This window comes from Rhinoderma darwinii (genome assembly GCF_050947455.1).
Source record: "Rhinoderma darwinii isolate aRhiDar2 chromosome 5 unlocalized genomic scaffold, aRhiDar2.hap1 SUPER_5_unloc_12, whole genome shotgun sequence".
Taxonomy (NCBI): domain Eukaryota; kingdom Metazoa; phylum Chordata; class Amphibia; order Anura; family Rhinodermatidae; genus Rhinoderma; species Rhinoderma darwinii.
The window spans coordinates 205,379-231,022 of record NW_027461768.1 but is presented as its reverse complement, the minus strand read 5'-3'; the positions used below and the strand labels follow the sequence as shown (position 1 = coordinate 231,022).

The following is a 25,644-nucleotide window of genomic DNA, read 5'->3' as shown; positions in this document are numbered from 1 at the left end:
GATGAGCCTAATCGGCTCTCCTGCCCAGGAACCGTCTACGACCAACAAGCGGCCGCAGGCGAGCTCCTGGACAGAGTCAACAGTAAATACGCTTCCCCTAATCAGGATGGCAACCCCTGCAGACTTACAGTCGCCCCCACCAGACCAGTAGGACGGGCCATGGGTCCACTGCCTGGCCAGATGATGGTATGACCTGGAAGAGGGGAGAGTACATTCCTGCAGCATAAATACATCACTCGACTGCTTGGAAAGAAAAGTTAGCACCATCTGACATCTAGTCCTATCTCTAACACTCCTCACATTGAGGCTAAAGATGTTAAGTTTAGCAGCCATGGGGGAGAATAAAGAAGGTTAGTGCAAACGATACACCTTAGTTACCAGTCCGGTCGGGCGGATCCTCCTCTCCTGGCGGGTCCGAAAGATCCAGCAGGCCCTCTGACAAAAATTGTTCCAGGATTGTAGCCACCTGGATGTCTGTTGTGAAGTCGATGACCTCAGGTTCAGACACGAGTTCCTCCACCATCTGCTCCATTTCCTCCTGCTGCGCAAGGGAATCTTCGCAGATTTCCACGACTTGTCGCTTTGAGGACTCAGCAGCTGGGCTGTCCCTCACCTTTCTCTTCCTCTGGATGGCACCTGAGGAGACAAGAGGGGGAAAATCCTCCAGGGAGAGGACTCCAGCAGCTGGAGGGGAAGATGTTAGTGCTGCTGGAGCTGGGGAGAAGGGAGGCTGGGTTGGGAGAGGTGCAGGTGACAGGACCACTGAGATGGGTGGGTAGGAGAAGGTGAGAGCCTCAGTGGGGGTGACAGGGGTTGGGGACGGGGGGGTGGGGAGGGCCGGGCGAGGGAGGGTGGGAAGGGTAGGGCGAGGGAGGGCCGGGAGACGGGGGGGAGGGACTGTCGTCTTCTTACCATCCTTCTTATTCCCGGTCTTCTGCGCCGCTGGAGCTCTGGCTGGGGCGGGGTTCCCTCTGGCCGGAGCTTTCGCCGCTACAGTTGCCCAGGATCGATCCCTCTTCGGGCAGTCCTTGTAGGAGTGGGCTGCTTGTCCGCAGAGGTTGCACATTGTCCGTTTCGGGCAGTCTTTGGTCTCGTGTCCTGTTACCCGGCAGTTCTTGCAGGCGTCCTCCTTGCAGTCCTTCACCGAATGACCCTTCTTGCTGCATCTCCTGCAGATCTGCGGCATGTCCGGGTAGTAGATGAGGCCGTAGGAGTTGCCCAGCGAGAATGACTGGGGCAGGTGTTGGAGGCCGTCTTCCGCGCTGGAATCCTTGTTCAGTCGGACGATTACCGACCACTTGCCAGTCCAGAAGCCGAGTCCGTTCAGGATGTGGGTGGGTTCCCTCACCACTGTGCAGAACCGCTTCAGGAGCGTGGTGATGTCTTTGCCGGGGGTGTGTGGGTTCCGCATTGAGACCGTCACCCGCCTTTCCTCTCTTTGGACAGGGCAGTTGCCCACAAAGCGAGAGAAAGGGGATTCAGGCCTCGCCGCTTTCACCATCTCCCAGTACCTTCTGCAGATGTTGATCGAAGCGAAGGTCACGAAGAACATCCCGGTCATGAAGGCCTGGATGCTGATGGTCTCCGGCTTAGCGAAGCCCTGGTCCAGGAGCATCTTCTGGCAGAACACTTCTTCCGTCATGTCCGGCACTCTCCCGTCCACCTCCTTCAGCTTCAGGGCCACCGTCTGCTTCATCCAGGGCTCCAGGGTTGGAGCAGCCTGGTTCGGCTTCCTGGTGGCCTGTTGGCTTGAGGAGGCTTCAGGAGGAGATGTCCTGGCCTGGGCCGGCTCACCTGGTCCATCAGCCTTCTTCTTCTGGGTGGCAGGGTTGCTGGTTGAGGCCATGGCTTCTTCCAGCTGTTCCTGTCGCTTGGGGAGGATCTTCGATAGCTCTTTCCCGAAGGGGGCGGAGCTATGCAAATCTTCTCCTTGCTGGCCGAGGTTCTTCCACGAAATTTCTTCCGCAGCGGTTCCTCGTCGAGCTTCTTCTGCGGCCGAGCTTCTTCAAAGATCCCCTTCAGCAGCGGCTCTTCTCCGAAGGTCTCTGTCGCAGTTCTCCTTCTTCTTCCCGGCAGCGATCTCCCGGAGCTTCTTCCCCGATGGCGGCTTCTCCCTTCTGGATCGTCGTCTTCGCTGGTTCTTCTCCGCAGTTCGTCGCCGGCTTCGTCTGGAACGCTCTTGGATCGCTAAGCTAGTGTTTATAGCCCCCAGTGGTTCTCCGAGCTATCTATCCTTACAAGGACTGATAAGAACAGATACTACACTTGATCTTAGCCAAAAGGCCGAGAAGCGATAACCCGAGCGGCCCTTGCCTTGCCCGAGCCTGTCCCATACTGCTGTTCACCCCTTGCAGCGATTCAGCCTACTCCTAGGCAATTCCATGGGGCCCTGCAGGCTCACACACATTTACAGCTACTAAGCGGGAGGTGAATAAAGGCCGGAGAGGAAGCCAGACAGGATTTGCTTCTTTTGCTTGCACCACAATGCAGTGCTGAAAGAGGAGGAATCTACATAAAAACGCCTTCCTGGCAACGCCCAAATGCCCTCCTGCCATGCAGATAAACACTGGCAGCGGCAGCAAGTGCATGCCCACAGCCACCCCTTGTTCCTTCACACCTTGTATCAGCTTTAATCCAGTCCTGTGCTGCCTGCTGAGCAGCACTGAACAACACTGCCTGGGCCCAGGCTTTTATCTCTGAGGCAGGCCCCATTATGATGTCAGAAAGCTGGCTCTGGAATCCTGAGGGCTCCACTATGACACGTGCAAAGTTCCGTCTGAACTTTATATAAGACTGTGAGGCTCAGTCAGTCACTCAGTGTTGCCTGAGAGGGCAACACTGCAACAGCCGGCCGCCAGGCTGTCTTTTTTTTGCACATTTATTTGCCTCCAGGAGGCCACAAGAGGGAGACAAGGGACTGCAAAATGGAAAATAGGCATCCACCAACTTTACAGACAACTTCTCTTTGCTCCTACAACCTCCATCCTTGCACAGTTTGTTATTCTTCCAGGTAACATAGTAACAAATCCAAATTGCTGCTCTCTTTGTAGGCAAGCAAGGGTTTGTTGCAACTGCAATTCTTACTTCTTCTTGAAATGTAGGGACGACAGTACATTCCATCACATCCACCTAGTGTACACAGGTAGGTCCATTGTGGCGGGTAGGCGGCTGGCTGCTTTAATGGCTGTTTGCTGTTCCCCTACTCCACTCCACTCCACTATTTGACTGTGGTGCTGCATCAATCAGTGGCTGGCTCAGGTGCAGCTCTTTAACTTACCTAGGAGGGAGGGAGGGAGGGCGGAGAGAAGACAAGGAAGGTGAATGAGCTGTTCCAATGTGAAATGCCGGAAACACAGAAACACAGAAGACACACACACACACACACACAACAAGAGGTGGCAATGTATTCATTAATTGCATTTAATAAATGAGCTCATTATCACACATGACTGTACAAATGCATTGTCCAACAGGTGTTGAAATAATGGGATTAAAAGGGGAGATCCCTTCAGAAAGACAGAAACAATGGCAAAGAGAAAAAACACTTTTGGAATCTGATTTTAGTCAACACATAAGGGAAGGGTGCACCGGTCCTGGAAATACTGCAATACCAGGTCAATGCGTGGAGTGGACAGAGCAAGCTCTATTTCCATCTCCCTGTTCTAAAAATCCATTTAATATATGGTCCCCAGATAGGGGACGTATCAGATATTAAACTGATAAGAACAGATACTACACTTGATCTTAGCCAAAAGGCCGAGAAGCGATAACCCGAGCGGCCCTTGCCTTGCCCGAGCCTGTCCCATACTGCTGTTCACCCCTTGCAGCGATTCAGCCTACTCCTAGGCAATTCCATGGGGCCCTGCAGGCTCACACACATTTACAGCTACTAAGCGGGAGGTGAATAAAGGCCGGAGAGGAAGCCAGACAGGATTTGCTTCTTTTGCTTGCACCACAATGCAGTGCTGAAAGAGGAGGAATCTACATAAAAACGCCTTCCTGGCAACGCCCAAATGCCCTCCTGCCATGCAGATAAACACTGGCAGCGGCAGCAAGTGCATGCCCACAGCCACCCCTTGTTCCTTCACACCTTGTATCAGCTTTAATCCAGTCCTGTGCTGCCTGCTGAGCAGCACTGAACAACACTGCCTGGGCCCAGGCTTTTATCTCTGAGGCAGGCCCCATTATGATGTCAGAAAGCTGGCTCTGGAATCCTGAGGGCTCCACTATGACACGTGCAAAGTTCCGTCTGAACTTTATATAAGACTGTGAGGCTCAGTCAGTCACTCAGTGTTGCCTGAGAGGGCAACACTGCAACAGCCGGCCGCCAGGCTGTCTTTTTTTTGCACATTTATTTGCCTCCAGGAGGCCACAAGAGGGAGACAAGGGACTGCAAAATGGAAAATAGGCATCCACCAACTTTACAGACAACTTCTCTTTGCTCCTACAACCTCCATCCTTGCACAGTTTGTTATTCTTCCAGGTAACATAGTAACAAATCCAAATTGCTGCTCTCTTTGTAGGCAAGCAAGGGTTTGTTGCAACTGCAATTCTTACTTCTTCTTGAAATGTAGGGACGACAGTACATTCCATCACATCCACCTAGTGTACACAGGTAGGTCCATTGTGGCGGGTAGGCGGCTGGCTGCTTTAATGGCTGTTTGCTGTTCCCCTACTCCACTCCACTCCACTATTTGACTGTGGTGCTGCATCAATCAGTGGCTGGCTCAGGTGCAGCTCTTTAACTTACCTAGGAGGGAGGGAGGGAGGGCGGAGAGAAGACAAGGAAGGTGAATGAGCTGTTCCAATGTGAAATGCCGGAAACACAGAAACACAGAAGACACACACACACACACACACAACAAGAGGTGGCAATGTATTCATTAATTGCATTTAATAAATGAGCTCATTATCACACATGACTGTACAAATGCATTGTCCAACAGGTGTTGAAATAATGGGATTAAAAGGGGAGATCCCTTCAGAAAGACAGAAACAATGGCAAAGAGAAAAAACACTTTTGGAATCTGATTTTAGTCAACACATAAGGGAAGGGTGCACCGGTCCTGGAAATACTGCAATACCAGGTCAATGCGTGGAGTGGACAGAGCAAGCTCTATTTCCATCTCCCTGTTCTAAAAATCCATTTAATATATGGTCCCCAGATAGGGGACGTATCAGATATTAAACTGATAAGAACAGATACTACACTTGATCTTAGCCAAAAGGCCGAGAAGCGATAACCCGAGCGGCCCTTGCCTTGCCCGAGCCTGTCCCATACTGCTGTTCACCCCTTGCAGCGATTCAGCCTACTCCTAGGCAATTCCATGGGGCCCTGCAGGCTCACACACATTTACAGCTACTAAGCGGGAGGTGAATAAAGGCCGGAGAGGAAGCCAGACAGGATTTGCTTCTTTTGCTTGCACCACAATGCAGTGCTGAAAGAGGAGGAATCTACATAAAAACGCCTTCCTGGCAACGCCCAAATGCCCTCCTGCCATGCAGATAAACACTGGCAGCGGCAGCAAGTGCATGCCCACAGCCACCCCTTGTTCCTTCACACCTTGTATCAGCTTTAATCCAGTCCTGTGCTGCCTGCTGAGCAGCACTGAACAACACTGCCTGGGCCCAGGCTTTTATCTCTGAGGCAGGCCCCATTATGATGTCAGAAAGCTGGCTCTGGAATCCTGAGGGCTCCACTATGACACGTGCAAAGTTCCGTCTGAACTTTATATAAGACTGTGAGGCTCAGTCAGTCACTCAGTGTTGCCTGAGAGGGCAACACTGCAACAGCCGGCCGCCAGGCTGTCTTTTTTTTGCACATTTATTTGCCTCCAGGAGGCCACAAGAGGGAGACAAGGGACTGCAAAATGGAAAATAGGCATCCACCAACTTTACAGACAACTTCTCTTTGCTCCTACAACCTCCATCCTTGCACAGTTTGTTATTCTTCCAGGTAACATAGTAACAAATCCAAATTGCTGCTCTCTTTGTAGGCAAGCAAGGGTTTGTTGCAACTGCAATTCTTACTTCTTCTTGAAATGTAGGGACGACAGTACATTCCATCACATCCACCTAGTGTACACAGGTAGGTCCATTGTGGCGGGTAGGCGGCTGGCTGCTTTAATGGCTGTTTGCTGTTCCCCTACTCCACTCCACTCCACTATTTGACTGTGGTGCTGCATCAATCAGTGGCTGGCTCAGGTGCAGCTCTTTAACTTACCTAGGAGGGAGGGAGGGAGGGCGGAGAGAAGACAAGGAAGGTGAATGAGCTGTTCCAATGTGAAATGCCGGAAACACAGAAACACAGAAGACACACACACACACACACACAACAAGAGGTGGCAATGTATTCATTAATTGCATTTAATAAATGAGCTCATTATCACACATGACTGTACAAATGCATTGTCCAACAGGTGTTGAAATAATGGGATTAAAAGGGGAGATCCCTTCAGAAAGACAGAAACAATGGCAAAGAGAAAAAACACTTTTGGAATCTGATTTTAGTCAACACATAAGGGAAGGGTGCACCGGTCCTGGAAATACTGCAATACCAGGTCAATGCGTGGAGTGGACAGAGCAAGCTCTATTTCCATCTCCCTGTTCTAAAAATCCATTTAATATATGGTCCCCAGATAGGGGACGTATCAGATATTAAACTGATAAGAACAGATTTTTTTTTTTTTTTTTTTTTTTTTCATTCAGATCACGTCTTAAAAATCATAAAATTCAAAATAAAAAAGACTTAGATCATCACAATGAAAACTGAAAACGTACAATTAATTTTTGTTTTCCTCTTTCCCTTTTTTTTTCTTAAGAAATCAAAAAAACATTCCTTTTTTAACAGCAATAGTTCCTAACATATCCACTAGATGTTCCTGCAAATCATTACCATCCCACTCACAGTTTACAATGCACGTTAACCACGTTGGCACACCATACCTTTCAAGAAACCCTGGTAAATTTTCTCTTACACAGAGCCGCACCCTCCTCCGCATTTTTTCAAAATTAATTTTACTACGTAACTGCTCTACTTCTTCCAATAACCTGTCTCTTTCTGCTCTTTCCTCTTCTGAAATGACACTTTTTTTCTTTCTCTCTGCTTTTTTCCTTTTTTTCTCATCACTTTGCCCACTTCCTTCCAATTTGTGAAGCTTGCCTTCTTCCAAACTAACTTCCGCTTCCTTTCTTTTGACTATCTTCTTATTTTCCTCTTGTACCTCACGTTTGCTTTTCTTTGGGCACGATTTGAATATGTGCCCCTCCTCTCCACACATATTACATACTTTCCCTTTCTGACATTCATTATACTTATGTCCCTCTTGCAGACATTTTGTACACATTACTTTCTCACAGGCTTCTCTCTCATGACCATACTCTTTACAATTCAAACAAAACATATCCATTCCAAGAAAAAATAAATTTCCACACGCACTTCCAATCTTGAACCGCGCTGGAGGAAACAATAGGTTTCTAGATTCACCAATTCTCACAAATTTACAAAGAAATTTCCACTTCCCAGTCCAAAATCCAAAAGGGTTAAACACTTTCCCCTTTCCCACCACCTCCTCACAAAACTTATTGAGAAATAACTTAATGTCCTCTTCATCCACGTAAGGCGAAAACATTTTTACAACCACCAACTTTTTGTTTGGCACAAAATGTGGTGTTACCTTCACACCCACAAGTCTTGGGTCCCTTTTACCTTCCTTCAAGCGTTCTAAAAAGACAGCATAAATTTCTTCTGTGGCGAAGGTAACGTCAAAGCACCCTCTCCTCGGATAGTCCATCACCGCCAAAATGCATGATCTCTCCAGCTGAAAGAAATCCAACAAAAGAACCTTTGTGATGAACTCCAGATCCTTCCTTTGTCGCTCAGATTCCTCCACGAAAAACCGGACAGCATTCCTGGTACGCATATATTCGGGAATTTCCTCCATCCTGCTCCAAACGAATTCCAGCAATCTCCAAAGAATACCTTCAGTACCGAAGTACCAGGCAGGTGATCGCTCCCCGTTGCCCTGGACTAATCCTCCTCCCCAATAGCAGCAGAGGGGTGAAGTCTCTCCTAAGAGAAACGATCCCCCCAGGCCAAGGAAAAGGGTACCAGGGCACCTCCTGACCAAGAAACAAGGCAATACCCTAAAGTACTACACTTGATCTTAGCCAAAAGGCCGAGAAGCGATAACCCGAGCGGCCCTTGCCTTGCCCGAGCCTGTCCCATACTGCTGTTCACCCCTTGCAGCGATTCAGCCTACTCCTAGGCAATTCCATGGGGCCCTGCAGGCTCACACACATTTACAGCTACTAAGCGGGAGGTGAATAAAGGCCGGAGAGGAAGCCAGACAGGATTTGCTTCTTTTGCTTGCACCACAATGCAGTGCTGAAAGAGGAGGAATCTACATAAAAACGCCTTCCTGGCAACGCCCAAATGCCCTCCTGCCATGCAGATAAACACTGGCAGCGGCAGCAAGTGCATGCCCACAGCCACCCCTTGTTCCTTCACACCTTGTATCAGCTTTAATCCAGTCCTGTGCTGCCTGCTGAGCAGCACTGAACAACACTGCCTGGGCCCAGGCTTTTATCTCTGAGGCAGGCCCCATTATGATGTCAGAAAGCTGGCTCTGGAATCCTGAGGGCTCCACTATGACACGTGCAAAGTTCCGTCTGAACTTTATATAAGACTGTGAGGCTCAGTCAGTCACTCAGTGTTGCCTGAGAGGGCAACACTGCAACAGCCGGCCGCCAGGCTGTCTTTTTTTTGCACATTTATTTGCCTCCAGGAGGCCACAAGAGGGAGACAAGGGACTGCAAAATGGAAAATAGGCATCCACCAACTTTACAGACAACTTCTCTTTGCTCCTACAACCTCCATCCTTGCACAGTTTGTTATTCTTCCAGGTAACATAGTAACAAATCCAAATTGCTGCTCTCTTTGTAGGCAAGCAAGGGTTTGTTGCAACTGCAATTCTTACTTCTTCTTGAAATGTAGGGACGACAGTACATTCCATCACATCCACCTAGTGTACACAGGTAGGTCCATTGTGGCGGGTAGGCGGCTGGCTGCTTTAATGGCTGTTTGCTGTTCCCCTACTCCACTCCACTCCACTATTTGACTGTGGTGCTGCATCAATCAGTGGCTGGCTCAGGTGCAGCTCTTTAACTTACCTAGGAGGGAGGGAGGGAGGGCGGAGAGAAGACAAGGAAGGTGAATGAGCTGTTCCAATGTGAAATGCCGGAAACACAGAAACACAGAAGACACACACACACACACACACAACAAGAGGTGGCAATGTATTCATTAATTGCATTTAATAAATGAGCTCATTATCACACATGACTGTACAAATGCATTGTCCAACAGGTGTTGAAATAATGGGATTAAAAGGGGAGATCCCTTCAGAAAGACAGAAACAATGGCAAAGAGAAAAAACACTTTTGGAATCTGATTTTAGTCAACACATAAGGGAAGGGTGCACCGGTCCTGGAAATACTGCAATACCAGGTCAATGCGTGGAGTGGACAGAGCAAGCTCTATTTCCATCTCCCTGTTCTAAAAATCCATTTAATATATGGTCCCCAGATAGGGGACGTATCAGATATTAAACTGATAAGAACAGATACTACACTTGATCTTAGCCAAAAGGCCGAGAAGCGATAACCCGAGCGGCCCTTGCCTTGCCCGAGCCTGTCCCATACTGCTGTTCACCCCTTGCAGCGATTCAGCCTACTCCTAGGCAATTCCATGGGGCCCTGCAGGCTCACACACATTTACAGCTACTAAGCGGGAGGTGAATAAAGGCCGGAGAGGAAGCCAGACAGGATTTGCTTCTTTTGCTTGCACCACAATGCAGTGCTGAAAGAGGAGGAATCTACATAAAAACGCCTTCCTGGCAACGCCCAAATGCCCTCCTGCCATGCAGATAAACACTGGCAGCGGCAGCAAGTGCATGCCCACAGCCACCCCTTGTTCCTTCACACCTTGTATCAGCTTTAATCCAGTCCTGTGCTGCCTGCTGAGCAGCACTGAACAACACTGCCTGGGCCCAGGCTTTTATCTCTGAGGCAGGCCCCATTATGATGTCAGAAAGCTGGCTCTGGAATCCTGAGGGCTCCACTATGACACGTGCAAAGTTCCGTCTGAACTTTATATAAGACTGTGAGGCTCAGTCAGTCACTCAGTGTTGCCTGAGAGGGCAACACTGCAACAGCCGGCCGCCAGGCTGTCTTTTTTTTGCACATTTATTTGCCTCCAGGAGGCCACAAGAGGGAGACAAGGGACTGCAAAATGGAAAATAGGCATCCACCAACTTTACAGACAACTTCTCTTTGCTCCTACAACCTCCATCCTTGCACAGTTTGTTATTCTTCCAGGTAACATAGTAACAAATCCAAATTGCTGCTCTCTTTGTAGGCAAGCAAGGGTTTGTTGCAACTGCAATTCTTACTTCTTCTTGAAATGTAGGGACGACAGTACATTCCATCACATCCACCTAGTGTACACAGGTAGGTCCATTGTGGCGGGTAGGCGGCTGGCTGCTTTAATGGCTGTTTGCTGTTCCCCTACTCCACTCCACTCCACTATTTGACTGTGGTGCTGCATCAATCAGTGGCTGGCTCAGGTGCAGCTCTTTAACTTACCTAGGAGGGAGGGAGGGAGGGCGGAGAGAAGACAAGGAAGGTGAATGAGCTGTTCCAATGTGAAATGCCGGAAACACAGAAACACAGAAGACACACACACACACACACACAACAAGAGGTGGCAATGTATTCATTAATTGCATTTAATAAATGAGCTCATTATCACACATGACTGTACAAATGCATTGTCCAACAGGTGTTGAAATAATGGGATTAAAAGGGGAGATCCCTTCAGAAAGACAGAAACAATGGCAAAGAGAAAAAACACTTTTGGAATCTGATTTTAGTCAACACATAAGGGAAGGGTGCACCGGTCCTGGAAATACTGCAATACCAGGTCAATGCGTGGAGTGGACAGAGCAAGCTCTATTTCCATCTCCCTGTTCTAAAAATCCATTTAATATATGGTCCCCAGATAGGGGACGTATCAGATATTAAACTGATAAGAACAGATACTACACTTGATCTTAGCCAAAAGGCCGAGAAGCGATAACCCGAGCGGCCCTTGCCTTGCCCGAGCCTGTCCCATACTGCTGTTCACCCCTTGCAGCGATTCAGCCTACTCCTAGGCAATTCCATGGGGCCCTGCAGGCTCACACACATTTACAGCTACTAAGCGGGAGGTGAATAAAGGCCGGAGAGGAAGCCAGACAGGATTTGCTTCTTTTGCTTGCACCACAATGCAGTGCTGAAAGAGGAGGAATCTACATAAAAACGCCTTCCTGGCAACGCCCAAATGCCCTCCTGCCATGCAGATAAACACTGGCAGCGGCAGCAAGTGCATGCCCACAGCCACCCCTTGTTCCTTCACACCTTGTATCAGCTTTAATCCAGTCCTGTGCTGCCTGCTGAGCAGCACTGAACAACACTGCCTGGGCCCAGGCTTTTATCTCTGAGGCAGGCCCCATTATGATGTCAGAAAGCTGGCTCTGGAATCCTGAGGGCTCCACTATGACACGTGCAAAGTTCCGTCTGAACTTTATATAAGACTGTGAGGCTCAGTCAGTCACTCAGTGTTGCCTGAGAGGGCAACACTGCAACAGCCGGCCGCCAGGCTGTCTTTTTTTTGCACATTTATTTGCCTCCAGGAGGCCACAAGAGGGAGACAAGGGACTGCAAAATGGAAAATAGGCATCCACCAACTTTACAGACAACTTCTCTTTGCTCCTACAACCTCCATCCTTGCACAGTTTGTTATTCTTCCAGGTAACATAGTAACAAATCCAAATTGCTGCTCTCTTTGTAGGCAAGCAAGGGTTTGTTGCAACTGCAATTCTTACTTCTTCTTGAAATGTAGGGACGACAGTACATTCCATCACATCCACCTAGTGTACACAGGTAGGTCCATTGTGGCGGGTAGGCGGCTGGCTGCTTTAATGGCTGTTTGCTGTTCCCCTACTCCACTCCACTCCACTATTTGACTGTGGTGCTGCATCAATCAGTGGCTGGCTCAGGTGCAGCTCTTTAACTTACCTAGGAGGGAGGGAGGGAGGGCGGAGAGAAGACAAGGAAGGTGAATGAGCTGTTCCAATGTGAAATGCCGGAAACACAGAAACACAGAAGACACACACACACACACACACAACAAGAGGTGGCAATGTATTCATTAATTGCATTTAATAAATGAGCTCATTATCACACATGACTGTACAAATGCATTGTCCAACAGGTGTTGAAATAATGGGATTAAAAGGGGAGATCCCTTCAGAAAGACAGAAACAATGGCAAAGAGAAAAAACACTTTTGGAATCTGATTTTAGTCAACACATAAGGGAAGGGTGCACCGGTCCTGGAAATACTGCAATACCAGGTCAATGCGTGGAGTGGACAGAGCAAGCTCTATTTCCATCTCCCTGTTCTAAAAATCCATTTAATATATGGTCCCCAGATAGGGGACGTATCAGATATTAAACTGATAAGAACAGATACTACACTTGATCTTAGCCAAAAGGCCGAGAAGCGATAACCCGAGCGGCCCTTGCCTTGCCCGAGCCTGTCCCATACTGCTGTTCACCCCTTGCAGCGATTCAGCCTACTCCTAGGCAATTCCATGGGGCCCTGCAGGCTCACACACATTTACAGCTACTAAGCGGGAGGTGAATAAAGGCCGGAGAGGAAGCCAGACAGGATTTGCTTCTTTTGCTTGCACCACAATGCAGTGCTGAAAGAGGAGGAATCTACATAAAAACGCCTTCCTGGCAACGCCCAAATGCCCTCCTGCCATGCAGATAAACACTGGCAGCGGCAGCAAGTGCATGCCCACAGCCACCCCTTGTTCCTTCACACCTTGTATCAGCTTTAATCCAGTCCTGTGCTGCCTGCTGAGCAGCACTGAACAACACTGCCTGGGCCCAGGCTTTTATCTCTGAGGCAGGCCCCATTATGATGTCAGAAAGCTGGCTCTGGAATCCTGAGGGCTCCACTATGACACGTGCAAAGTTCCGTCTGAACTTTATATAAGACTGTGAGGCTCAGTCAGTCACTCAGTGTTGCCTGAGAGGGCAACACTGCAACAGCCGGCCGCCAGGCTGTCTTTTTTTTGCACATTTATTTGCCTCCAGGAGGCCACAAGAGGGAGACAAGGGACTGCAAAATGGAAAATAGGCATCCACCAACTTTACAGACAACTTCTCTTTGCTCCTACAACCTCCATCCTTGCACAGTTTGTTATTCTTCCAGGTAACATAGTAACAAATCCAAATTGCTGCTCTCTTTGTAGGCAAGCAAGGGTTTGTTGCAACTGCAATTCTTACTTCTTCTTGAAATGTAGGGACGACAGTACATTCCATCACATCCACCTAGTGTACACAGGTAGGTCCATTGTGGCGGGTAGGCGGCTGGCTGCTTTAATGGCTGTTTGCTGTTCCCCTACTCCACTCCACTCCACTATTTGACTGTGGTGCTGCATCAATCAGTGGCTGGCTCAGGTGCAGCTCTTTAACTTACCTAGGAGGGAGGGAGGGAGGGCGGAGAGAAGACAAGGAAGGTGAATGAGCTGTTCCAATGTGAAATGCCGGAAACACAGAAACACAGAAGACACACACACACACACACACAACAAGAGGTGGCAATGTATTCATTAATTGCATTTAATAAATGAGCTCATTATCACACATGACTGTACAAATGCATTGTCCAACAGGTGTTGAAATAATGGGATTAAAAGGGGAGATCCCTTCAGAAAGACAGAAACAATGGCAAAGAGAAAAAACACTTTTGGAATCTGATTTTAGTCAACACATAAGGGAAGGGTGCACCGGTCCTGGAAATACTGCAATACCAGGTCAATGCGTGGAGTGGACAGAGCAAGCTCTATTTCCATCTCCCTGTTCTAAAAATCCATTTAATATATGGTCCCCAGATAGGGGACGTATCAGATATTAAACTGATAAGAACAGATACTACACTTGATCTTAGCCAAAAGGCCGAGAAGCGATAACCCGAGCGGCCCTTGCCTTGCCCGAGCCTGTCCCATACTGCTGTTCACCCCTTGCAGCGATTCAGCCTACTCCTAGGCAATTCCATGGGGCCCTGCAGGCTCACACACATTTACAGCTACTAAGCGGGAGGTGAATAAAGGCCGGAGAGGAAGCCAGACAGGATTTGCTTCTTTTGCTTGCACCACAATGCAGTGCTGAAAGAGGAGGAATCTACATAAAAACGCCTTCCTGGCAACGCCCAAATGCCCTCCTGCCATGCAGATAAACACTGGCAGCGGCAGCAAGTGCATGCCCACAGCCACCCCTTGTTCCTTCACACCTTGTATCAGCTTTAATCCAGTCCTGTGCTGCCTGCTGAGCAGCACTGAACAACACTGCCTGGGCCCAGGCTTTTATCTCTGAGGCAGGCCCCATTATGATGTCAGAAAGCTGGCTCTGGAATCCTGAGGGCTCCACTATGACACGTGCAAAGTTCCGTCTGAACTTTATATAAGACTGTGAGGCTCAGTCAGTCACTCAGTGTTGCCTGAGAGGGCAACACTGCAACAGCCGGCCGCCAGGCTGTCTTTTTTTTGCACATTTATTTGCCTCCAGGAGGCCACAAGAGGGAGACAAGGGACTGCAAAATGGAAAATAGGCATCCACCAACTTTACAGACAACTTCTCTTTGCTCCTACAACCTCCATCCTTGCACAGTTTGTTATTCTTCCAGGTAACATAGTAACAAATCCAAATTGCTGCTCTCTTTGTAGGCAAGCAAGGGTTTGTTGCAACTGCAATTCTTACTTCTTCTTGAAATGTAGGGACGACAGTACATTCCATCACATCCACCTAGTGTACACAGGTAGGTCCATTGTGGCGGGTAGGCGGCTGGCTGCTTTAATGGCTGTTTGCTGTTCCCCTACTCCACTCCACTCCACTATTTGACTGTGGTGCTGCATCAATCAGTGGCTGGCTCAGGTGCAGCTCTTTAACTTACCTAGGAGGGAGGGAGGGAGGGCGGAGAGAAGACAAGGAAGGTGAATGAGCTGTTCCAATGTGAAATGCCGGAAACACAGAAACACAGAAGACACACACACACACACACACAACAAGAGGTGGCAATGTATTCATTAATTGCATTTAATAAATGAGCTCATTATCACACATGACTGTACAAATGCATTGTCCAACAGGTGTTGAAATAATGGGATTAAAAGGGGAGATCCCTTCAGAAAGACAGAAACAATGGCAAAGAGAAAAAACACTTTTGGAATCTGATTTTAGTCAACACATAAGGGAAGGGTGCACCGGTCCTGGAAATACTGCAATACCAGGTCAATGCGTGGAGTGGACAGAGCAAGCTCTATTTCCATCTCCCTGTTCTAAAAATCCATTTAATATATGGTCCCCAGATAGGGGACGTATCAGATATTAAACTGATAAGAACAGATTTTTTGATTGAAAATTGCTTTATTGACAATCAATCGTCATCATACAAACATTACTGCGACGCAGCGCAAGCCATGAAGCAGCAAATAATAAATAATAACAGTCGTCAAACATAACATGACAGTATAATACACAGTACAGGCTAGCCTATGCTATACATTACACCACATGCTACACTAACATTCTTGCATTCACTAACGCCAAACAACAAAGCATTACAGACAAGTGATGGGATAGGGGAGTGGGTAGGAGGGGATAGGGAAGCGGGAAATCACAGGCCCGAAGCTTTATTGAAAGACAACACACAAGAAGGGAGAGTGGGGGGAAGGGGAGTATCAGTCCTCTTCCTCATCGACGTCCGGGCTGTCCCAGGTGGAATAGTCTCTGAGCAGGCTGTGGATCAGCCTTCGGCAGTCCTGGACGGACACACTCTCTCTCCGCAAAATCAGACGATTCCTGGCGAACCATATAGCGTCCTTAAAACAGTTCATAAGGCGCCAGGCTTCCTGGATTGCTCCATCCGTGGTATTCCCAGGAAATAGTCCATAAAGTACCGAGCGGTACGACAGTCTGTTCCTGGGAACTGAGTCCTTGAGTTCGTGTTCCAAGGCTTTCAACAGACCCTGTGCAAAGGGGCACTGCCAGAAAATGTGCAAAGATGTTTCCTCCGTGAAGGGGCACCTGGGGCAGTACCGGGTCTTGCACAGGTTGCGGGCATGCATGAATGACCTAAGAGGCAGTCCTCCCTGGATGGCCATCCATGAAATGTCCTTGTGCCCGTTGGTCAACCTGCCAGATGACACGTTAGTCCAAACAGTCTCCAACGTGTCGGCATGAAGCCCTGGAACAAACTCCAGTGAGTCCTTTGCTCTGATGTGCTTGTGGATCGTCTTAGGTTTCCACAAGTCGGGCTTAAGACCCTCCAGTTGATGCTCCCTCACAAACCGGACGACATCTCCGTAGAACCAGGGAGCGTGCCAGTTGTAAGGGAAGGAGCTGTCCCACTTATCCCAGCCAAAACCTCGCCAGAGGGGAAGGAGGAAGTAGCGGGACATGGCCTTGCCCGCAGAGCCGTTTGCTGTCCTCAGAGTCCTACGAACACAGTCACATACAAAAGCTATCCGCAGCAGAGTGGGAATGTCGGGTATACCCTTCCCACCTTTGCGGGGCTCCTTGTACATAACAGTCCGCTTTACTCTGTCCATTTTCGAGCCCCAGATGAAGCGAAACACAGTCCTGGTAATGGCCCTCGAGACCGTTGCAAGAGGGGGCCATGCCTGTGCAGTGTATTGTAGCACAGGCAAGACTTCGTTACGCAGGACCATTGCTTTGCCCTCAATAGTGAGTTGTCTGAGGCTCCACAGTCCGATCCTTTGGTTGACTTTGGCCAAGCGTTCTTCCCACGACTTTAGGGCTGCACCTTCCTTACCGAACCAGACTCCCAGAATTTTGATGAAGTCCGGCTTGATAGTAAACGGGAAGGAGGCAGGAGAAGGCAGGTACCACTTTCCGAAGAGCATGGCTTCCGACTTCCCGCAGTTGACTTTTGCCCCTGAAGCGCGTCCGAACTCCTCACAGGTCTGGACGAGTGCAGTCACCGAACTCTGGTCAGCGCAGAAGACGGTCACGTCGTCCATGTACAGCGAGCATTTGACCTCGAAGTGTCCTGGACCTGGTGCGGTGATCCCTCTGATCTCTCCATTCTGCCGGATAGCCTCTGCGAAGAGCTCTATAACACAAACAAAAAGGAGAGGTGAAAGAGGACAGCCTTGTCTAACCCCCGACGATACAGGAAAGGGGTCAGTCTTCCAGCCGTTCACCAGCACCGAGCTGTAAATGTCGCAATACATCAGGTTAACATACAAACAGAACAATCTGCCAAGCCGCAGCCTACGCAGAGCCTTACCCATGAATTCGTGAGAGACCCGGTCAAAAGCCTTCTCCTGATCCAGACTGACCAGGGCCGCGTGTGTACGGCGGCTTTGCATGTAATGCACCGTGTCCCTCACCAGGGCAAGACTGTCGGCCACCCTACGGCCAGGAATGCCGCAGGTTTGGTCCGATCCGATGATCTGTCCGATGACAACCTTCAGTCTGTTGGTCAATACTTTGGCGAGGATCTTGTAGTCCACGTTCAGGAGAGAGATGGGACGCCAGTTTTTCAGGTCACATCTCTCCCCCTTCCGCTTATACAAGATCGTGATCATGCCTTCTCTCAAGGACGGTGGCATTCTACCCTCCACCACCATCTCCTCATAGAGCTCCAGCAGGTCCGGACAGATCAAGTCCCCCAGCGCTACATAGAGCTCTGCTGGGAGACCATCACTGCCCGGGGTCCTGCCGGGTCTGAAGGATTTAGCGGCAGAGAGCAGTTCCTCCACCGTCAGGGGTACGTCCATAGCCTCCGTACCTGCAGGATCAAGATGATTAGTGATACCTGACAGGAATTTATCGGCGGCTTCGGGGTCAGTGGTTTTCCGGGAGTAGAGGCTTCGGTAGTAGTCTGTGACGACTCCCATCACCTCCTTCTTCCCAGAATGCATGTTTCCGGTCTCATCTCGGAGTTCCTTCAGGGGCGTGTGGCCGGCATGGAGTTTCCTGAAAAAGAACGAGTTACATTTCTCACCCTTCTCCAGGTTCTCCACCTTGGAACGAAAGACAATTCGCTTGGATTCCTCCTCAAAGTGCCTTTTCAGGCCCTTTTTGGCTTCCTCCAGCTCCTTCCTGACGTCCCAGCCGCATTGAAGGAGGTCTTGCAGGGATCGCAGCTGACGCTGCATCTCTCTGAAGTCTCTCTTCCTCTCACACGCCTGTTGACGACTTTTTGCCTGAAAGAAACAACGAAATTCAACTTTAACATATTCCCACCAGTCACAGGTTTTGTCAAAGAAAACTTTATCATTCCTCCAAACAATATAGGCGTCTCTAAGTTCCGCCAGTACCTCCTCTCTTTCCAGCAGGGCACAATTCAGCTTCCAGGAGCCAGGGCCGGGAGGAAAACCGTGGCCGATGGCACCCTGGAAGAGAATGGCCCTGTGGTCAGAGAAGAAGCAGGGGACCATGGAGTGCCCATGCTGCTTGACTGCCCGGGAGGTGAACACAAAGTCAATCCGAGAACGAAGTGAGCCATCGGGTCGGCTCCATGAATAGTTCACAGAGCCGATCCCCATGGAGCCCACAACGTCCTGCAAGGATGCTTCGGTTACCATCTCGATAAGCAGTTTGGAACTGACATCCAGCTTGATTGAAGTGCCGGAACTTCGTCCATCCTCTTCGATGGGGCAGTTGAAGTCCCCGGCCATCACCACTGCCCTAGTGGTGGCGAGCTGGGTCCGCAGGGTCTGGAATAGTTCCAGGCGCTCAGCCTTCATAGGGGGAGCGTACACGTTGATGAGCCTAATCGGCTCTCCCGCCCAGGAACCGTCTACGACCAACAAGCGGCCGCAGACGAGCTCCTGGACAGAGTCAACAGTAAATACGCTTCCCCTAATCAGGATGGCAACCCCTGCAGACTTACAGTCGCCCCCACCAGACCAGTAGGACGGGCCATGGGTCCACTGCCTGGCCAGATGATGGTATGACCTGGAAGAGGGGAGAGTACATTCCTGCAGCATAAATACATCACTCGACTGCTTGGAAAGAAAAGTTAGCACCATCTGACATCTAGTCCTATCTCTAACACTCCTCACATTGAGGCTAAAGATGTTAAGTTCAGCAGCCATGGGGGAGAATAAAGAAGGTTAGTGCAAACGATACACCTTAGTTACCAGTCCGGTCGGGCGGATCCTCCTCTCTGGAGCCTGGCGGGTCCGGAAGATCCAGCAGGCCCTCTGACAAAAATTGTTCCAGGATTGTAGCCACCTGGATGTCTGTTGTGAAGTCGATGACCTCAGGTTCAGACACGAGTTCCTCCACCATCTGCTCCATTTCCTCCTGCTGCGCAAGGGAATCTTCGCAGATTTCCACGACTTGTCTCTTTGAGGACTCAGCAGCTGGGCTGTCCCTCACCTTTCTCTTCCTCTGGATGGCACCTGAGGAGACAAGAGGGGGAAAATCCTCCAGGGAGAGGACTCCAGCAGCTGGAGGGGAAGATGTTAGTGCTGCTGGAGCTGGGGAGAAGGGAGGCTGGGTTGGGAGAGGTGCAGGTGACAGGACCACTGAGATGGGTGGGTAGGAGAAGGTGAGAGCCTCAGTGGGGGTGACAGGGGTTGGGGACGGGGGGGTGGGGAGGGCCGGGCGAGGGAGGGTGGGAAGGGTAGGGCGAGGGAGGGCCGGGAGAGGGGGGGGAGGGACTGTCGTCTTCTTACCATCCTTCTTTTTCCCGGTCTTCTGTGCCGCTGGAGCTCTGGCTGGGGCGGGGTTCCCTCTGGCTGGAGCTTTCGCTGCTACAGTTGCCCAGGATCGATCCCTCTTCGGGCAGTCCTTGTAAGAGTGGGCTGCTTGTCCGCAGAGGTTGCACATTGTCCGTTTCGGGCAGTCTTTGGTCTCGTGTCCTGTTACCCGGCAGTTCTTGCAGGCGTCCTCCTTGCAGTCCTTCACCGAATGACCCTTCTTGCTGCATCTCCTGCAGATCTGCGGCATGTCCGGGTAATAGATGAGGCCGTAGGAGTTGCCCAGCGAGAATGACTGGGGCAGGTGCTGGAGGCCGTCTTCCGCGCTCGAATTCTTGTTCAGTCGGACGATTACCGACCACTTGCCAGTCCAGAAGCCGAGTCCGTTCAGGATGTGGGTGGGTTCCCTCACCACTGTGCAGAACCGCTTCAGGAGCGTGGTGATGTCTTTGCCGGGGGTGTGTGGGTTCCGCATTGAGACCGTCACCCGCCTTTCCTCTCTTTGGACAGGGCAGTTGCCCACAAAGCGAGAGAAAGGGGATTCAGGCCTCGCCGCTTTCACCATCTCCCAGTACCTTCTGCAGATGTTGATCGAAGCGAAGGTCACGAAGAACATCCCGGTCATGAAGGCCTGGATACTGATGGTCTCTGGCTTAGCGAAGCCCTGATCCAGGAGCATCTTCTGGCAGAACACTTCTTCCGTCATGTCCGGCACTCTCCCGTCCACCTCCTTGAGCTTCAGGGCCACCGTCTGCTTCATCCAGGGCTCCAGGGTTGGAGCAGCCTGGTTCGGCTTCCTGGTGGCCTGTTGGCTTGAGGAGGCTTCAGGAGGAGATGTCCTGGCCTGGGCCGGCTCACCTGGTCCATCAGCCTTCTCCTTCTGGGTGGCAGGGTTGCTGGTTGAGGCCATGGCTTCTTCCAGCTGTTCCTGTCGCTTGGGGAGGATCTTCGATAGCTCTTTCCCGAAGGGGGCGGAGCTATGCAAATCTTCTCCTTGCTGGCCGAGGTTCTACCACGAAATTTCTTCCGCAGCGGTTCCTCGTCGAGCTTCTTCTTCTGCGGCCGAGCTTCTTCGAAGATCCCCTTCAGCAGCGGCTCTTCTCCGAAGTTCTCCTTCTTCTTCCCGGCAGCGATCTCCCGGAGCTTCTTCCTCGATGGCGGCTTCTCCTTTCTGGATCGTCGTCTTCGCTGGTTCTTCTCCGCAGTTCGTCGCCGGCTTCGTCTGGAACGCTCTTGGATCGCTAAGCTAGTGTTTATAGCCCCCAGTGGTTCTCCGAGCTATCTATCCTTACAAGGACTGATAAGAACAGATACTACACTTGATCTTAGCCAAAAGGCCGAGAAGCGATAACCCGAGCGGCCCTTGCCTTGCCCGAGCCTGTCCCATACTGCTGTTCACCCCTTGCAGCGATTCAGCCTACTCCTAGGCAATTCCATGGGGCCCTGCAGGCTCACACACATTTACAGCTACTAAGCGGGAGGTGAATAAAGGCCGGAGAGGAAGCCAGACAGGATTTGCTTCTTTTGCTTGCACCACAATGCAGTGCTGAAAGAGGAGGAATCTACATAAAAACGCCTTCCTGGCAACGCCCAAATGCCCTCCTGCCATGCAGATAAACACTGGCAGCGGCAGCAAGTGCATGCCCACAGCCACCCCTTGTTCCTTCACACCTTGTATCAGCTTTAATCCAGTCCTGTGCTGCCTGCTGAGCAGCACTGAACAACACTGCCTGGGCCCAGGCTTTTATCTCTGAGGCAGGCCCCATTATGATGTCAGAAAGCTGGCTCTGGAATCCTGAGGGCTCCACTATGACACGTGCAAAGTTCCGTCTGAACTTTATATAAGACTGTGAGGCTCAGTCAGTCACTCAGTGTTGCCTGAGAGGGCAACACTGCAACAGCCGGCCGCCAGGCTGTCTTTTTTTTGCACATTTATTTGCCTCCAGGAGGCCACAAGAGGGAGACAAGGGACTGCAAAATGGAAAATAGGCATCCACCAACTTTACAGACAACTTCTCTTTGCTCCTACAACCTCCATCCTTGCACAGTTTGTTATTCTTCCAGGTAACATAGTAACAAATCCAAATTGCTGCTCTCTTTGTAGGCAAGCAAGGGTTTGTTGCAACTGCAATTCTTACTTCTTCTTGAAATGTAGGGACGACAGTACATTCCATCACATCCACCTAGTGTACACAGGTAGGTCCATTGTGGCGGGTAGGCGGCTGGCTGCTTTAATGGCTGTTTGCTGTTCCCCTACTCCACTCCACTCCACTATTTGACTGTGGTGCTGCATCAATCAGTGGCTGGCTCAGGTGCAGCTCTTTAACTTACCTAGGAGGGAGGGAGGGAGGGCGGAGAGAAGACAAGGAAGGTGAATGAGCTGTTCCAATGTGAAATGCCGGAAACACAGAAACACAGAAGACACACACACACACACACACAACAAGAGGTGGCAATGTATTCATTAATTGCATTTAATAAATGAGCTCATTATCACACATGACTGTACAAATGCATTGTCCAACAGGTGTTGAAATAATGGGATTAAAAGGGGAGATCCCTTCAGAAAGACAGAAACAATGGCAAAGAGAAAAAACACTTTTGGAATCTGATTTTAGTCAACACATAAGGGAAGGGTGCACCGGTCCTGGAAATACTGCAATACCAGGTCAATGCGTGGAGTGGACAGAGCAAGCTCTATTTCCATCTCCCTGTTCTAAAAATCCATTTAATATATGGTCCCCAGATAGGGGACGTATCAGATATTAAACTGATAAGAACAGATACTACACTTGATCTTAGCCAAAAGGCCGAGAAGCGATAACCCGAGCGGCCCTTGCCTTGCCCGAGCCTGTCCCATACTGCTGTTCACCCCTTGCAGCGATTCAGCCTACTCCTAGGCAATTCCATGGGGCCCTGCAGGCTCACACACATTTACAGCTACTAAGCGGGAGGTGAATAAAGGCCGGAGAGGAAGCCAGACAGGATTTGCTTCTTTTGCTTGCACCACAATGCAGTGCTGAAAGAGGAGGAATCTACATAAAAACGCCTTCCTGGCAACGCCCAAATGCCCTCCTGCCATGCAGATAAACACTGGCAGCGGCAGCAAGTGCATGCCCACAGCCACCCCTTGTTCCTTCACACCTTGTATCAGCTTTAATCCAGTCCTGTGCTGCCTGCTGAGCAGCACTGAACAACACTGCCTGGGCCCAGGCTTTTATCTCTGAGGCAGGCCCCATTATGATGTCAGAAAGCTGGCTCTGGAATCCTGAGGGCTCCACTATGACACGTGCAAAGTTCCGTCTGAACTTTATATAAGACTGTGAGGCTCAGTCAGTCACTCAGTGTTGCCTGAGAGGGCAACACTGCAACAGCCGGCCGCCAGGCTGTCTTTTTTTTGCACATTTATTTGCCTCCAGGAGGCCACAAGAGGGAGACAAGGGACTGCAAAATGGAAAATAGGCATCCACCAACTTTACAGACAACTTCTCTTTGCTCCTACAACCTCCATCCTTGCACAGTTTGTTATTCTTCCAGGTAACATAGTAACAAATCCAAATTGCTGCTCTCTTTGTAGGCAAGCAAGGGTTTGTTGCAACTGCAATTCTTACTTCTTCTTGAAATGTAGGGACGACAGTACATTCCATCACATCCACCTAGTGTACACAGGTAGGTCCATTGTGGCGGGTAGGCGGCTGGCTGCTTTAATGGCTGTTTGCTGTTCCCCTACTCCACTCCACTCCACTATTTGACTGTGGTGCTGCATCAATCAGTGGCTGGCTCAGGTGCAGCTCTTTAACTTACCTAGGAGGGAGGGAGGGAGGGCGGAGAGAAGACAAGGAAGGTGAATGAGCTGTTCCAATGTGAAATGCCGGAAACACAGAAACACAGAAGACACACACACACACACACACAACAAGAGGTGGCAATGTATTCATTAATTGCATTTAATAAATGAGCTCATTATCACACATGACTGTACAAATGCATTGTCCAACAGGTGTTGAAATAATGGGATTAAAAGGGGAGATCCCTTCAGAAAGACAGAAACAATGGCAAAGAGAAAAAACACTTTTGGAATCTGATTTTAGTCAACACATAAGGGAAGGGTGCACCGGTCCTGGAAATACTGCAATACCAGGTCAATGCGTGGAGTGGACAGAGCAAGCTCTATTTCCATCTCCCTGTTCTAAAAATCCATTTAATATATGGTCCCCAGATAGGGGACGTATCAGATATTAAACTGATAAGAACAGATACTACACTTGATCTTAGCCAAAAGGCCGAGAAGCGATAACCCGAGCGGCCCTTGCCTTGCCCGAGCCTGTCCCATACTGCTGTTCACCCCTTGCAGCGATTCAGCCTACTCCTAGGCAATTCCATGGGGCCCTGCAGGCTCACACACATTTACAGCTACTAAGCGGGAGGTGAATAAAGGCCGGAGAGGAAGCCAGACAGGATTTGCTTCTTTTGCTTGCACCACAATGCAGTGCTGAAAGAGGAGGAATCTACATAAAAACGCCTTCCTGGCAACGCCCAAATGCCCTCCTGCCATGCAGATAAACACTGGCAGCGGCAGCAAGTGCATGCCCACAGCCACCCCTTGTTCCTTCACACCTTGTATCAGCTTTAATCCAGTCCTGTGCTGCCTGCTGAGCAGCACTGAACAACACTGCCTGGGCCCAGGCTTTTATCTCTGAGGCAGGCCCCATTATGATGTCAGAAAGCTGGCTCTGGAATCCTGAGGGCTCCACTATGACACGTGCAAAGTTCCGTCTGAACTTTATATAAGACTGTGAGGCTCAGTCAGTCACTCAGTGTTGCCTGAGAGGGCAACACTGCAACAGCCGGCCGCCAGGCTGTCTTTTTTTTGCACATTTATTTGCCTCCAGGAGGCCACAAGAGGGAGACAAGGGACTGCAAAATGGAAAATAGGCATCCACCAACTTTACAGACAACTTCTCTTTGCTCCTACAACCTCCATCCTTGCACAGTTTGTTATTCTTCCAGGTAACATAGTAACAAATCCAAATTGCTGCTCTCTTTGTAGGCAAGCAAGGGTTTGTTGCAACTGCAATTCTTACTTCTTCTTGAAATGTAGGGACGACAGTACATTCCATCACATCCACCTAGTGTACACAGGTAGGTCCATTGTGGCGGGTAGGCGGCTGGCTGCTTTAATGGCTGTTTGCTGTTCCCCTACTCCACTCCACTCCACTATTTGACTGTGGTGCTGCATCAATCAGTGGCTGGCTCAGGTGCAGCTCTTTAACTTACCTAGGAGGGAGGGAGGGAGGGCGGAGAGAAGACAAGGAAGGTGAATGAGCTGTTCCAATGTGAAATGCCGGAAACACAGAAACACAGAAGACACACACACACACACACACAACAAGAGGTGGCAATGTATTCATTAATTGCATTTAATAAATGAGCTCATTATCACACATGACTGTACAAATGCATTGTCCAACAGGTGTTGAAATAATGGGATTAAAAGGGGAGATCCCTTCAGAAAGACAGAAACAATGGCAAAGAGAAAAAACACTTTTGGAATCTGATTTTAGTCAACACATAAGGGAAGGGTGCACCGGTCCTGGAAATACTGCAATACCAGGTCAATGCGTGGAGTGGACAGAGCAAGCTCTATTTCCATCTCCCTGTTCTAAAAATCCATTTAATATATGGTCCCCAGATAGGGGACGTATCAGATATTAAACTGATAAGAACAGATACTACACTTGATCTTAGCCAAAAGGCCGAGAAGCGATAACCCGAGCGGCCCTTGCCTTGCCCGAGCC

General features: G+C 49.8%; 10 non-coding genes and 4 pseudogenes across 10 annotated transcripts; all 14 read right to left on the bottom strand.

Moving 5' to 3' along the window:
- Positions 1 to 2,193: 2,193 nt before the first annotated feature.
- On the bottom strand, positions 2,194 to 2,295 carry LOC142685206 (U2 spliceosomal RNA; annotated as a pseudogene).
- Positions 2,296 to 3,577: 1,282 nt separating this feature from the next.
- On the bottom strand, positions 3,578 to 3,768 carry LOC142685145 (U2 spliceosomal RNA). Its single transcript, XR_012854699.1, has one exon. It is a non-coding gene; the product is annotated as a U2 spliceosomal RNA (small nuclear RNA).
- Positions 3,769 to 5,050: 1,282 nt separating this feature from the next.
- On the bottom strand, positions 5,051 to 5,241 carry LOC142685144 (U2 spliceosomal RNA). The gene has a single exon (XR_012854698.1). It is a non-coding gene; the product is annotated as a U2 spliceosomal RNA (small nuclear RNA).
- A 1,282-nt stretch (positions 5,242 to 6,523) lies between these two features.
- On the bottom strand, positions 6,524 to 6,727 carry LOC142685184 (U2 spliceosomal RNA; annotated as a pseudogene).
- A 1,351-nt stretch (positions 6,728 to 8,078) lies between these two features.
- Positions 8,079 to 8,189, bottom strand: LOC142685215 (U2 spliceosomal RNA; annotated as a pseudogene).
- Positions 8,190 to 9,471: 1,282 nt separating this feature from the next.
- Positions 9,472 to 9,662, bottom strand: LOC142685143 (U2 spliceosomal RNA). The gene has a single exon (XR_012854697.1). It is a non-coding gene; the product is annotated as a U2 spliceosomal RNA (small nuclear RNA).
- Positions 9,663 to 10,944: 1,282 nt separating this feature from the next.
- Positions 10,945 to 11,135, bottom strand: LOC142685268 (U2 spliceosomal RNA). The gene has a single exon (XR_012854775.1). It is a non-coding gene; the product is annotated as a U2 spliceosomal RNA (small nuclear RNA).
- A 1,282-nt stretch (positions 11,136 to 12,417) lies between these two features.
- Positions 12,418 to 12,608, bottom strand: LOC142685267 (U2 spliceosomal RNA). Its single transcript, XR_012854774.1, has one exon. It is a non-coding gene; the product is annotated as a U2 spliceosomal RNA (small nuclear RNA).
- A 1,282-nt stretch (positions 12,609 to 13,890) lies between these two features.
- Positions 13,891 to 14,081, bottom strand: LOC142685266 (U2 spliceosomal RNA). The gene has a single exon (XR_012854773.1). It is a non-coding gene; the product is annotated as a U2 spliceosomal RNA (small nuclear RNA).
- Positions 14,082 to 15,363: 1,282 nt separating this feature from the next.
- Positions 15,364 to 15,551, bottom strand: LOC142685168 (U2 spliceosomal RNA). The gene has a single exon (XR_012854713.1). It is a non-coding gene; the product is annotated as a U2 spliceosomal RNA (small nuclear RNA).
- Positions 15,552 to 21,093: 5,542 nt separating this feature from the next.
- On the bottom strand, positions 21,094 to 21,195 carry LOC142685205 (U2 spliceosomal RNA; annotated as a pseudogene).
- Positions 21,196 to 22,477: 1,282 nt separating this feature from the next.
- On the bottom strand, positions 22,478 to 22,668 carry LOC142685265 (U2 spliceosomal RNA). Its single transcript, XR_012854772.1, has one exon. It is a non-coding gene; the product is annotated as a U2 spliceosomal RNA (small nuclear RNA).
- A 1,282-nt stretch (positions 22,669 to 23,950) lies between these two features.
- On the bottom strand, positions 23,951 to 24,141 carry LOC142685264 (U2 spliceosomal RNA). The gene has a single exon (XR_012854771.1). It is a non-coding gene; the product is annotated as a U2 spliceosomal RNA (small nuclear RNA).
- A 1,282-nt stretch (positions 24,142 to 25,423) lies between these two features.
- On the bottom strand, positions 25,424 to 25,614 carry LOC142685261 (U2 spliceosomal RNA). The gene has a single exon (XR_012854769.1). It is a non-coding gene; the product is annotated as a U2 spliceosomal RNA (small nuclear RNA).
- Positions 25,615 to 25,644: the final 30 nt, after the last annotated feature.